General features: G+C 43.5%; 1 protein-coding gene across 3 annotated transcripts in view; it reads left to right on the top strand.

The window, feature by feature from the left end:
* LOC103281258 (uncharacterized) overlaps positions 1–14,836 on the top strand; it is a 59,839-nt gene that overhangs the window by 18,209 nt on the left and 26,794 nt on the right. The window contains exon 2 of one of the 3 annotated variants that reach the window (XM_062969304.1): positions 12,064–12,244. The gene's annotated coding sequence lies outside the window, so the exon portion shown is untranslated. Of the gene's footprint in view, positions 1–12,063; positions 12,564–14,836 lie in introns of all 3 variants that reach the window. The other 2 variants (XM_062969301.1, XM_062969295.1) reach the window with 2 other exon arrangements.

The raw sequence follows: 14,836 nt of genomic DNA, 5'->3' as shown, positions 1-14,836 counted from the left end.
CATTTGTTTCAAAATGTACACGCATAAACATACGGAGAAATACGAGAATCTTATACAGTTCTGATAGCCAAACAAAGATAAAAGGTTCAGGGATCAAAGGTGCAACGCTCCTGAAACAAAAGGTGATGCAATCTTGGGCAATCAAAGGCTTGGCTGTTAACAAAGAGGTTCAACAAATGCACATATTCTGAGCCTCTGTGGGAAGCAATCTCTCAGCTTCAAGTGAACCATATGGCTAAACAATCCATTTTTGGGTTTGATGTGTTGTTGAAGGCTTTCATGGCTAAAATCAATGGGTTGCTGTGAGTTTTTCGGGCTGCATGGCCATGCTCCAGCAGCATTCTCTCCTGTTGTTTCGCCTGCATCTGTGGCTGGCATCCTCAGAGGTTTGTTCAGAGGTCTGTTGGAAATGAGGCAAGTGGGGTGTATATATATCTGTGGAATGTCCAGGGTGGGAGACAGGGAGGTGGGACTTCAAACAAAGGATGCCTTCAGGCAACAGAGGCCAGGTGTTGCACTCTAGCACTGAAACACCTTTTCACCCAGCACCACCCCAGAGTCCAGTAGTTCTATCTAAAAATGTTTATTGAAGAAAGCAGGTAAAAAGGGAAAGGGCGTATCCAAAAGGATCAGAAGAAATAGCAAATACAAAATAGCAGTAATTCAAAAATGCCAATGTGCATCAAGTCAAGAGAACCAAAATTCACAGCAGTGCTTCAAACATAAATCTATAAACAAGAAAACATGAACTTTTCCAATAAACACTTCAAGGAAACAAAGGCATGTACCAGAACAGGAAATTTGATAATACATGAATCATGAACTTGAGAGCAGAGACAGGAGAGCCATTCCATGTGGCAACGTTGTCTCCTCGGAGAGGCGTGAAGCCAACACCACTTAATTTAAGCCCATCCAAGTAGCCATGAGACCATGACAAACACACGTGGACTTCAAAGTCTTATCATGGATTCTATGAGAATGTCTACTTTGTCTATTTTTCACTCCTTCCGTTCTCAGGCCTAATAGGATTCTTGGGAAAATCCCCCATTGGCCAAAGGCCATTTCTCAAAAGAACTGGAACTTTCACTTTCCCCAGCTGCCTGGGAACCAGCACAGGAATCCAAAACATTGATCCCATCTGCCTGCAATTCTTTCCTAACACTGACAGACTCCTCACTTTGAAATCCACCAAACCCCTTATCCTCAGAAATATCAGAAAACTCCTCTGCCGCTTGCTGAGCTACAACACCAGGCTACCTCTATACAGGCACCATCACTTATTTACTTTGCAGCTTAATGGCTACTCAATGCTATCCAACTTGCTGATTGCAACATTCACACTTGCTTCAAACAGACAAGGGTTCTTTCTCCCACTCTGGACATTATTCCACAGATACCGTATACATTCTACTTGCTTCACTGCCAACAGAACCTCTGAGGATGCCAACCACAGATGCAGGTGAAACGTCATAGAATCATAGAATCGTAGAGTTGGAAGAGACCTCACGGGCCATCCAGTCCAACCCCCTGCAAGAAGCAGGAAAATCTCATTCAAAGCACCCCCGACAGATGGCCATCTAGCCTCTGCTTAAAAGCCTCCAAAGAAGGAGTCTCCACCATAGTCCGGGGTAGAGAGTTCCACTGCCGAACAGCTCTCACGTCAGGAGATAATGCTGCTGGAACATAACCATACAGCCCAAAAAACTCACAACAACCTAGTTTTGGGTTTATCTGGGCTGACACGAGATGTCACCCATCTCTGCATGTACATAAAGAATGGATTTGGTGATTCCCTGGTTTGGGAAACAGCCAGAGGGGTTTGCCCAGCCTTCCTGCTCTCGGGGGATTATCTCAGCAGGCTTATGCAGAGGTGATTGTCTCTGGGCTACATCTTATTGCATTTAATAAAGAAGTTTTATACATTTTATATGTGAGAAATAGATACCCTACACAGAAAGTTTTTTTTCGTATCAGGAGCAACTTGAGTCACTTCTGGAGTGAGAGAATTGGCTGTCTGCAAGGATGTTGCCCAGGGGATGCCTGGATGTTTTTGATGTTTTTATCATCCTTGTGGGAGGCTTCTCTCATGTCCCCGCATGGAGCTGGAGCTGATAGAGAAAGCTCATCCGCACTCTCCCCGGGTGGGATTCGAACCTGGCAGCTTTCAGGTCAGCAACCCAACCTTCAAGTTACGAGGCTTTAACCCATTGCGCCACCAAAGGCTCCGACACACAGAAAGATACAAGTTACACAAACAGTCATGAAAAATAGATACAATGTATTAAAGGGTTATATATGATAGAGTGTAGCTGCTGTTGGTTTGGTCTGGATCCTCTGTTGCTCTGAAGTTGTGCAAGTCCAGAAAAGGTTTTTTGAAAAAAGGAAAATCATATATTTATTTCAGAGCCCTTGGTGAACTAGAAATCGTCTGGGGGGAGGGCAATTAAAGTGTGGTCAAACAGCATTTATTGTCGAGTGTAGGGACTCCTTAATGCCATGGATCATTGTAGTTGAAGTGGTGTAAAACTGTATTCATTCTACAATACGTATTTACACTAAAATATGTACAACAAAATACACACACCAATAAAATGCAGATTTAAATTTCACCATTGAAAATTGGCTGAGTAAGCTGTGGGGTATATGGTATCTCTCCAAGCCCTAGCAAGGCATTACAGCAGACAGAACCAACGTTTTGGAGCAGAGGTGGAAGGCCGACAGGATGTGAGCATTTTATTTGATATTGATAATTGCTGGATGCCGGCTCACTCCTTGGCCTGCAGGCTGTCAGATCAGGTATCTGGCTCTTGCAGAACGTTGGCACTCAGCAATTTCGTCGGAGAGAAAGACAGCTGATGCAGCTCAGCTTCAAGTGATGCTCCTCGGGAAGGAAGAACAATGAAGAGCTCACGTAGGTTGTCAGCTCTTCCCCGCCTGGCAGGCATCTCTCTCCATTTCTACGTTTGCAGCTGGTGAGCCTGAACTTCCAGAGAGGTGCTGAGCGGTAGGATTCAGTCCCTCACATGAGTCAAACAGTGCACAATTGTGCAAAACACAGCAGATTAAAAGCTGATTGGAATATCATCTGATTTTGCTTGCCTTGATGTCATTTCTGACCTATGGCAGCACTAAGATTTTACTTGGCAAGTTTTTGCTGAAGCTGAGAGAGTGTGACGTGCCCAAGATCGTCTGGAGTTTTTTCACGGCCAAATGAACATTCGCAAACTAGTCCTCCTGTGTCTTCGGCTGCATCTACACTGAAGAATGGGTGCAGTTTGACATCACTTTAGCTGCTATTGTTATGGCATAATTATGGGGGTTGTCGTTGTCAGGAAACCGGCATCCTGAATGATGAATGGAGCCAGGTCTCATCTCTTCTTCTCAACCATTAGACCACTTAGTAACTAATAAGCGGCACCAACAAACACGACAGCATAGCCGATCTTATTTGCTGATCCCAGCGGCTATATATCTTTATTTGCAGGTATTTACAAAGTAAACAGCCAGAGCTGCTTGGACACATCTTGCTTCGTCAAGAACAAATCATGGAGTATCTTTGTGTCTCTTATCAGTGAACCGAAGCCATATCCCACATTCCACAGTCTATGACATATCTTTCTGCTACATAGCTCAAACAGAAGTCTTGATGCTTTGCCCTTCTAGCCATAAATCAGGGCTCTCTGTAATTAACCACTTCTGGAATCCTTACTGGAGCGAATACATACACTTACATAGCAACAATGAATTAAACATTTCACTACATAACACAAAAACCGTAACAGTAGTTTCCCAAGGTCTTCAATTACAGATCCCAGGGCCCTATAGCATTGAATTGTGGCAATTAAAGGTGCTGTCAAGACTGCATCTATGAAAGGACGAAAGCTCTCACCTTTACCATCTCGGTCAACACCAAGTCCAAAACGCTTACAGGCTTGCAGATCGACCCAAAGATGGAAAAATTTAAAAAGTGGCATTTTGAAATGAAACAACATGAGAAATGCCAAAATCGTTTGGCATTTCTGCTGAATCCCAGCCTTCAATTCTGTCCAGTTTCATCAGTTAATTAGAAGAGATTTTCATCTGGCCATCCCAAGTTGCAAATGATTCTCCAAAGGCCAGCCAGGCAGAGTCACCTTGGAAGAAGCTTGTTGCTGCTCATAGATGCCTTGTGGACGTTGGATACCATAGGGAAATGCTGGGCATCAGGCTCCAGGTTTGCAGGCAGGGCTCCAAAAGGATATTGCTGAATCCAGACCAAGCAAAGAGGAAGTTGAACTGATAAAGCCACAGCTTGGAGGTAGTTGCCGGAGAGCTTGCTGTAATGCCAATGGAAGTGATTGACATGGTGCTTTCTTGAGAAGGATGCCTCCAGACCTAGAAGAATGCAAAGAAACAGTGAGCATCGAATGAGGTCTGTGCAAGAAATTGGAGACCTATCTCAAGATGATAGTGGTTTCTGGAGTGAAACCAAGAAATCCAATCTGACCACTGTAATACACATGTATGAGGGTTGAATGAAAAGTAATGCCTCCACCTTCGTTACTTGGGTTTGGATTGAAATATTTTAATAAATCAAACGCAGAAATAATCCTTAGAATGTGCTCTTTAACTACCACTATTCACTTTTCCACATCATCACTGGACAATTGGATACATTTCTGCCAACGATGAACAAGTTTTCTGAAGCCGTCACAGAAGAAGTCGACACTCTGTTTCCTCAACCAGCGTCTCACAGGACCCATTGTGAACAGATCTTCCGACAGCCAAGCAAAGCAATAATGTGACCCACACGTTCTTGTGAAATGCCAATGATGCTTGAAATTTCTCTCTGAGCGATACAACGATCATCCTGACTCAATCTGTCAACCTTTTGCTTGTGAAACTCAGTGGTTGCTGTCACAGGACATCCAACTCTTTGTTTGTCATGCAAGTCAGATGTTCCCACCTCAACATCTTTAAACTTACTCGCCCAACGACACACAGGACTCACATCAACACAATCCCCATAAACAGCTTGCATTCTCTGGTGAATCTCCTTTGGGGTGACACCTTCTGCTGTCAAGAATTCAATGACTGCACGTTGCTTAAGTCGCATTGACCGACCGATGTGCAGGGTTCCATACTTCGTCCTTTAACAACACAACCGTTCAATGCTAAGGCTTCCCACCAAATGGAACTGTAGAGGAGAGTCTACTGAACAAGCCATGACCTACCGCAGACCAGGACTGCCATCTGTTGAGGAGTTACGAAGGTGGAGGCATTACTTTTCATTCAACCCTCGTAACATTATTCTATGATTAACACACAACTTAGGGTGCATCTACACTCTAGAATTAATGCAGTCCGACATCACTTTAATTGACATGGCTCAGTAATGTGGAATCCTGGTAGTTGTCTCTTGATAAGGTCTTTTGCCTTCTCTGCCCAACAAACTACAACGCATTGAGTCATAAAGCAGGACCCAACTGCATTCATTCTACAGTGTAGACACAGTGTAGACATAGATACAAAATAGAGTCCTGAGTCTGAAAATGCTCAGTACAATCTCATGTCTATAACTCCTCACACACCAAAGAGGTGCAGTCAAACTGGCAAATCAACATACGCATAGAATACAGGTTAGCAAATACTGTATATATACAACTTACTTACTTAGGTGATCCCTCGTAGTTCGAGGACGATTGTCTTCCATCCTCGGTGTCTTGGGGGTGGGTTCTTAGGTGGCTGAAGAGACCTATTCTTGACCTGCATGTTCTCCTGCAGTGAGGACATCGGTTTCCAGGTGGAAGGTGGTCCCGGTCAGGGTTGGCTTGACGCTCCTTCCTCTTGGCACGTTTCTCCCTTAAGCCTTCCATTCGTGCCTCTTCGAACTCCGCAGCACTGCTGGTCACAGCTGATCTCCAATTAGAGCGCTCAAGGGCCAAGGCTTCCCAGTTCTCAGTGTCTCTGCCACAGTTTGTAAGGTTGGCTTTAAGTCCATCTTTCAATCTCTTTTCCTGCCCACCAACATTCCGTTTCCCGTTCTTGAGTTGGGAGTAGAGTAGCTGCTTTGGGAGACGGTGATCTTTGGGCATTCGGACAACGTGGCCAGTCCAGCGGAATTGATGGTGTAGGAGCATGGCTTCAATGCTGGTGGTCTTTACTTCCTCAAGCGCGCTGGCATTTGTCCGCCTGTCTTCCCAAGAGATTTGCAGGATTTTTCTGAGGCAACGCTGATGGAAACACTCCAGGAGTTTGGTGTGACGTCTGTAGACAGTCCACGTTTCACAGGCGTAGAGCAGGGTTGGGAGGGGAATGGCTTTGTAAACGAGCACCTTGGTCTCTCTACGGATGTCCCGGTCATCAAACACTCTCTGCTTCATACGGAAAAATGCTGCACTTGCAGAGTTCAGGCGGTGCTGTATTTCAGTGTCGATGTTGACTTTAGTGGAGAGGTGGCTGCCAAGGGAGCGGAAATGGTCAACGTTTTCTAATGTGACACCGTTAAGCTGTATTCCTGGCTTTGCAGAGGGATTGGCTGGTGCCTGTTGGAAGAGCACTTTGGTTTTCTCGATGTTCAGTGAGAGGCCGAGCTTCTCGTATGCTTCTGCGAAGGTGTTTAGAGTGGCTTGTAGGTCTTCTTCTGAGTGTGCACTGACTACGTTGTCATCAGCATATTGGAGTTCTAGAACAGATGTTGTGGTGACCTTGGTTTTGGCTCTCAGTCTGCTGAGGTTAAATAGCTTGCCATCTGCCCGATAGATGATTTCCACTCCGGTGGGAAGCTTCCCATCAACAAGGTGAAGTATCATAGCGATGAAGATGGAAAATAAGGTGGGGGCAATAACACATCCCTGCTTGACACCTGATTCCACCTTAAATGGGTCACTTTGGGAGCCGTTGCTGTCCAAGACTGTTGCCATCATGTCATCATGGAGGAGCCGCTGGATGTTCACGAATTTGTCAGGGCACCCGATTTTTTGGAGGATGGTCCAGAGAGCGCTGCGATTCACTGTGTCGAATGCCTTTGCAAGGCCAATGAATGCCATGTACAGAGGTTGGTTTTGTTCCCTGCATTTTTCTTGGAGCTGTCGAGCAGTGAAGATCATGTCCACTGTTCCTCTGGAGGGGCAGAAGCCGTTCTGGGATATATACATTGTATATATACATTATATATACATTGATAAACAAATAGTGAAAAACTTTGGAGGTTACCATTTCCAACATCTACAGTGTAGAGATGCACAATAGGTCTCAATTTTGGATGAATACTGAATCTATTTTGGAGAGAGAGAGAGAGTTCAGCATCTTGGAGAGTGTCTATTAGGCTTGCTCAAATAATTCGTTTTCCCCGTTTACCGTTATTGATTCGTTATTTTCGTTTGTTTTGAAGCAATATCGAACCTTGGTTGTCCACACGCCTGGATATCGCGGTTTCGAACCGCGATTGGCCGTTTTCCGTTATGGCGCCTTTTTTTTCGTTTTTAAAAAATGCTTTGGCAAATCATCCAAACTTGTTTAAGTCCACTGGGGCAATCTAGCGTGTTGTTTGCACCTTGTAGCCAATCAGAGAGCACGTTTAACCAGGGGGAGGGGCTGGTAGGACGTCCTGAGCGTGCACACGCCTCGTGGCTCAGTCGCACTGGGAATTTTGGAGAGGGTGGAAGGGAGATTTTGGTGCAGGCAGGCAGGCAGGAAAGATTGCTGCGTCACAGCATGGCTGTGTGAAGACCGGGAGAAAAGGTGGGGTGGCTGGCTGAGTTTGGGTGGTGTGTGTTAGTTGGGTCTTTCTTTTTCTTTTGTTTTTGCAAAGGGCTGTCCTGTGGGTGTTTTTTTCCTGGCGCAGCAATTTTTCTGCTGCGCCATTTTTCCTCTTGCGGGCGGGGTGGGCTTTCTCCTTTCTTTTTTCCACGCAAAAGTGTTTTTGGAAACAAGGGATCCGAGCCAGGGACGCTTCCTGATAATCCTAAGCCAAGTTTGGGAAAGAGTTGCATATCCCATACTTCCCTGTACAAAATACAACTCCTTTTGGGGAAAGAAGGGGGTGCCTTTGTCCCTTCACCGCTCTCAAACACAAGCGGGGCTGCTTGTGTCTCAGCCAGGGACGCTTTCTGATAATCCTAAGCCAAGTTTGGGAAAGAGTTGCATATCCCATACTTCCCTGTACAAAATACAACTCCTTTTGGGGAAAGAAGGGGGTGCCTTTGTCCCTTCACCGCTCTCAAACACAAGCGGGGCTGCTTGTGTCTCAGCCAGGGACGCTTCCTGATAATCCTAAGCCAAGTTTGGGAAAGAGTTGCATATCCCATACTTCCCTGTACAAAATACAACTCCTTTTGGGGAAAGAAGGGGGTGCCTTTGTCCCTTCACCGCTCTCAAACACAAGCGGGGCTGCTTGTGTCTCAGCCAGGGACGCTTTCTGATAATCCTAAGCCAAGTTTGGGAAAGAGTTGCATATCCCATACTTCCCTGTACAAAATACAACTCCTTTTGGGGAAAGAAGGGGGTGCCTTTGTCCCTTCACCGCTCTCAAACACAAGCGGGGCTGCTTGTGTCTCAGCCGGGGACTACACCAATTTAACAAAGTTTCAGCCACAAAAACAAAGTTTCTGAAGTAGAGCAATGACTTTCACAGTAAAGACAACCCAATTTAACAGGAAATAAGACTTTCAAACCAGGAACAGATTTCTGCAATTATTAAAAAATGGTTTATTATAAAAGCTATGAAAATTTGCCAAAAATCAGAGGATAAGGGAAACGTTCCACATTTTGGTGAGCTATCAGTGTTAAATGTGTTCTACCACTGTACCAAGTTTGAAGAAGATCACTCAAAAAATGAGGGCGGGAGAGCCCCCTAAGTCCCCCCCCTTCGGGCTGTTTTTGGGCCACCGCGCATGCGCGTCCGCCATTAACGAATTAATTTCGAAAATAACGAATTTTCGTTAATTTCGAAAAATTTTGGGGGCCAAATTCGTTATTAGCAACAAAAACGAAAAAATGCCCCCTCTAGTTTTGAAACGAGTTTAGAATCAAATTTTTCATGGATCGATCAAGCCTAGTGTCTATATAAAGTTCGGACTACAATCCGGAAGGGATTCATCACTCTGACTGTTATAAATTGCCCCCGACCGTCACATTTTGCCGGCTGCGAGTGTGAAACTGCCCAGGCAGCATTTTCTTTTTCCAACTTGCTGACTGTTTCGTCTGTCATCATCAGGGCTGATTAAAGAGCTAATAGAAAGGGAGACCGTGCAGCTCAGGTTTTCAAGTTATACAAATGTCATCTAGGAACAGAGCCATCTCTCTGGATGCATTATGTCTTTGTAAATCGGAGTCTTGCTTACCCATAATATCCTCTTCCTCATGGTGTTCAGCCAGATGCCGAGGGAAACACGTAGTGGGATCCCATCCAGGACTCTATCAGACGGGGAAATGCAGCCGTTAAAGTGGTATCACACACCACCAGTAATGTGTAGTATGGGCGTAAAATCATAGAATCCTAGAATTAAGAAGGAGCCCCAAAGGCCCTCTAGTTCAACCCCTTTTGTCATACATGTTGTGCTAATCTCCGAGTGGTTAGGCTCAATTTAACCCTCTCTGGGGGAGATTCCACCAAAATGCAGCAGAGTAGCAAAAGCAAAAGCTTTCAAATGTAACAGTTACTTACACGGGGTGAGCAAAGAGAAGGCTTTCAGCTTAGGATGGCAATCGATTGCAGAGTCTCAGTAAAAGTTCAAAAACGTTTATTCAGGTAAAAAGAATTCCATCATAGATAGAAAGGCTTGGGAGCTGTCTAGTCTACTCTAGACTGGTTTCTAAGGAAAAATAAGAAAGGAAAAATAACAAACATCTAAATAGTTACATCTTGCCAGGAGGGATGGCGAGATGCTTCTTGTTAGCTAGAAGAACAAAGGGAGAAGAGAGAACCAAAATGGTTCCAACCTCATGGTCCAGTTTATTAGGGCCATAAAAGACATTCTGACCAATGAGAAGTTAGTGTCCCTAGAGATTCACATTTCTACTAACTTCAAAGTAAGGGATGTGACGTAAACACAGTAAAGCCTGTCTAGGCATGCTTTGGAAACAGGGAAAGGATACCCTCAATCTAACTCTATCATCTATCTGACTACATTTAGACTTGAGTAGTCCAGGGTGATTCCCCACAATACACAACTCAGGTCCTCCCAACAGATGACCATCTGTTTGAAAGCCTCCAAAGAAGTGGACATGACAATATCTCAAAACAGTCTGTATTTGACTAGAGTTGGAAGGGATCCCAAAGGTAATCCAATCCAACCACCTTCTACCATACATAAAAACACAGTTAAATCTCTTCTAACAGATGGCCATCCAGTCTCTCTTTAAAAACCTCCACCATACTCTCAGGAATAAATGTATCCCACTGTTTTCCCTCCTAATATTCAACTGGAATTTTTTTCCTGAAGTTTGAATCCATAGCTCCATTATGCCCTAGCTTCTAGAGCATTGGAAAACAAGCTGTCTTCATCTTCAATATGACACCTCTTCAGATTTTTAAGGCTCGCCAGTCAGTCTCAGCATCCTAGGTCTCATCTACATTGTGATATAATGCAGTTTAAAACTGTATTGTATGGTCACTGTAGACTGATATACAGTAGAGTCTCGCTTATCCAACGTAAACTGGCCGGCAGAACGTTGGATAAGCGAATATGTTGGATAATAAGGAGAGATTAAGGAAAAGCCTAGTAAACATCAAATTAGGTCATGATTTTACAAATTATGCACCAAAACATCATGTTATACAACAAATTTGACAGAAAAAGTAGTTCATTACACATTAATGCTATGTAGTAATTACTGTATTTACGAATTTAGCACCAAAATATCATGATGCATTGAGAACATTGACTACAAAAATGCGTTGGATAATCCAGAACGTTGGATAAGTGAGACTCTACTGTAGTACTACATTTTATTATATCAGTTGTTTTCTTAATGAGGTTAGAAAACAATTTTTATGGAGATCTTGAAACAGCTTTGTTGCCAAAGCTACTTGCGCTGCCAACTCATTTTTTTCTGTCTTAATGCTATGTTTTCTTTTGTTAGAAAAATCTATGATTTTGGGTTTTATCCACCATCCCAGATAGATAGATACAATTCAGCAGTATGCCCCACTCTCTTGAGTATATAGTATAGTCTCACTTATCCAACCTTCACTTATCCAACGTTCTGTATTATCCAATGCAATACACAGTAATGCTATGTAGTAATTAATGTATTTATGAATTTAGCACCAAAAATTCACGATGTGTTGAAAACATTGACTACAAAAATGCGTTGAATAATTCAGAACGTTGGATAAGCGAGTATTGGAAAAGTGAGACTCTACTGTATAATGCAGTTTAATTGCATTGAATTGCACTGCATTATATGAAGCCCCTTCCACACAGCTGTATAAAATCCACATTGACATGGATTATATGGCAGTGACTCAGATAATCCAGATCAAAGAAGATATTATGGATTATCTGTCTTGATATTCTGGGTTATATGGCTCTGTAGAAGTGCCCCGAGTCCACACTGGTCATATAACACAGTTTCAAACTGTGTTATATGGCAGTGTAGATGGCAGTGGCCATCCACTTGAAACCCTCTTTTGCCAAGCAAGAAGTAAGACTTAGGCCCTATCTACACTGCCATATAATCCAGATAATCAAAGCAGATAATCCACATTATCTGAGTCTAAACTGTAATATAATCCAGTTCAAAACAGATAATCTGGATTTTATATGGCAGTGTAGAAGGGGTTGGAGTCAAAGAATTCCTGACAAATGGCCATACAGGCACAAAGTCAAAACAGCCAATGCAAAAGATTTGTGGGAATTGCAGTTTGACAAGGTCTCTAGCCTTCTCTGCAAAAAAGAGTTAGCGCCTCATCAAACTACAACTCCCAGGGACTATGGTAGTTAAAGTGGTGCTTTCATTCTACAAGATGGACTGGGTCAGGAGGTGCCAACAGTGTGATGCAGCAGCTAACAAGGCCAATGTGATTGTAATGCTTTGATTTGATTCTGAAATGTTTTCCTGATGCTTACTTTCCTCCAGCTTTCAACCTGCCCAACCCGATTTGGGCATCTCTTCCTCAGCTTGTGTGTTTTCCTCCACATTCGTTCATCATGGAGCTCGGAAATGGAGACAGAACAAGGCGGTGTCCCTGGACTGATGATGGAACAAGGCAGGCAAAGCCCCGACGAAAGTGGAGCTCAAGGGTTGAACCGAAGCTCTTGTGAGTTCACCTTTCACCTCCCCTGGCCCCAAAGTGAATGTGCCCCTGCGCCCCAGGCATTGTCCCCATTGGCTTCTCAGGAGGAGCTGGACCATCTCAAGATGTTGGTAGCTAACATGGGAGAAGCCCTCAAGGCCCTGGAAGAGGCCACCGGTTCGGACGCAGGCAAATCCAGGTACCAGGATCTCATTTCCGAAGCCCTTCCAGATGTAAGAGAGGCCAATGGGGCATTTCATGAGTCCATGGGGAAATTCCTGCAAGAGCTGGAGGATCACACTCAGGTCGACCAACTTGCACACGTGGAGGACGAGAAAAAGAAGTAGGTCCTACCTTGCAAGGTTGTTGCTCGTAGCATTGGTTATACCAGGTATGGGCAAACTTGGACCCTCCAGGTGTTTTGGCTGCTAGGAATTGTGGGGGTTGGAGTCCAAGACATCTGGAGGGCCAAAGTTTGCCCATGCCTGAGGCCCCTTCCACACAGCTGAATAAAATCCCACATTATCTGCTTTGAACTGGAATATCATCATCATCATCATTTAATAACTTATTAATCGCCCTCCATCCAAGATGCTCTAGGCGATTTACAAGATAAAATTGTAAAGGATAAAAATACATACATACAAATATTGATAAAATTAACATAGATTAATATATGGCAGTGTGGACTCAGTTCAAAGCAAATATTGTGGGATTTTCTGCCTTGATATTCTGGGTTATATGGTTGTGAGGAAAGGCCCTGGGAGCCTTAGTAGATCATAAACTGAATGTGAAACAACAGTGTGATGTGGCAGCTATAAAAAAGAGAATGCATTATGGACTCCCAGTGTTGTGGTTCAGTCTGATGATGAAGTGGGATTTGGGTTTCAGCCAATTGATCCAGGAAATGTTGAAAGCTCTGAATTGTCAGAAATGCAGGCTGATCAAGGAGATGTTGTAGAAAGGCCGCAGATTAGCAGAGAAGCTGAAGTTAGTGATAAGAGTGACCTTTTACAGGATTCTGAACACCAACAAAGTCTGGATGAACATCAACGAAGTCCAGGTGGCTCTGGCAGCGAGGGAGAGGAGTTTTCCTTAGACAGAGACACAAGATTAAGGTTAAGAATGGGTCTCAGACGTTCTGTGAGAATCGCTAATAAGCGTGTGGGAACCAAAAGTCAGAGAAATGTTTTTCTAGCTTGCAAGCATGGTTAAAAAGGGGTGAAACTGGGGAAGATTTCAGACAGAGCAACGTTGATCTTGGACGCTTAACTCTTACCTTGTTTCTGCTCATGAAAATTGCTCCTTGCTTTGGTCCTTGCCCAGGTTCTATGTTTGGATTGTATTCTGAAGCTCATGCTACCTTGCTTCTCCAGGACTGAAATGCTATTTTAGAGACTTTGAACTATTTTCTACAAAGACTTTGAACTGTATTCTGCAAATTGCCTTTGCAATTGGATTTCTGCTTTCTTTACTGCTTTTTATTAAAATTTTGCTATCTTTTATCAATAGACTGAGAAAACCAAGTCTGCTGTGGTGGAGTGTGTGTTAAGAGCAAGGAGAACCAGCGCTGAGGTGCAACACCCAAGGGGCCATATCACTGAGGCATGACAGTTAAAGTGGTGCCAAACTGCATTCATTCTCCAGTTCAGATGCAGTCATAGAAATATGGAATTTGAAGGGGTTGTTGATATAAGTAAAATAAACCCATGCCATCAGGGTAATGGGCCTTATAGTCCACATCAACATCATTGCCAAATGTTAACAGCAGACTGCTGTTGTTATTGTTGCTGTGTATATTCCATGTTATATTTAGCTATATTCCTATTGATGCAGGATGTTGCACTCCAGCCAGAGTCCACCTTGCACTCAACACCAACCAGGAATCCAAAAGTAGTAGTAAAACGGTTTACAGAAAAAAGCACATATAAAAAGGAAAAATCACCATAGGAAATAAGGAAGGCAAAATCCAAAAGGTAATGGGAAAAAGTAGTCTAAGCTAAACCAAATTGGCAACAGGAAAAAACATTCCAAAGGCAATAATCCAAACAGTCCAAATTTTGTTCTATAAAACAAGGTACAGGGAAAACAAGAATCAAAACATGAGTATGAATCCAGGAAAACAAGAAGCAAAACATGAACATGAATATAAAACCAAGACTATAGGAACTTCTTAAAAACATGAATCAAAACTCCCAAGATCTTAGACAAAACATTAACTTGAGACTAGACTCAAGATCCTCACTGCTATGTAGCATTGCCTGATCTGAATGCGAAAGGAAACAATTCCCTGATTTAAGGTCTGCAAGCCATGAAATCATATCTGTGACCTTGCCTGTGAGATTTTTCACTGTTGTTTCTCTGTGACCTCCTTAATTTACTTGCTTCTTCCTAAAATGAAGCCTGAGATTTCTGCTGACCACAGGTGTGTTTTCAGGTAACATTCCCGTCCATCCGACTCCTCATCTGGGGTTGCTATGAGACGACTAGGCAAAACATCTGCCATATAATCCAGTTCAAAGCAGATAATCTGGATTTTGGATGGCACTGTAGATGAGGCCCAAGACTAAAAGATTATCTGCTTTGAACTGAATTATATGGCAGTGAAGACTAATA

This window comes from Anolis carolinensis, chromosome 1 (assembly GCF_035594765.1).
Source record: "Anolis carolinensis isolate JA03-04 chromosome 1, rAnoCar3.1.pri, whole genome shotgun sequence".
Lineage (NCBI taxonomy): Eukaryota > Metazoa > Chordata > Lepidosauria > Squamata > Dactyloidae > Anolis > Anolis carolinensis.
This window is presented reverse-complemented; position numbering and strand designations above follow the sequence as displayed.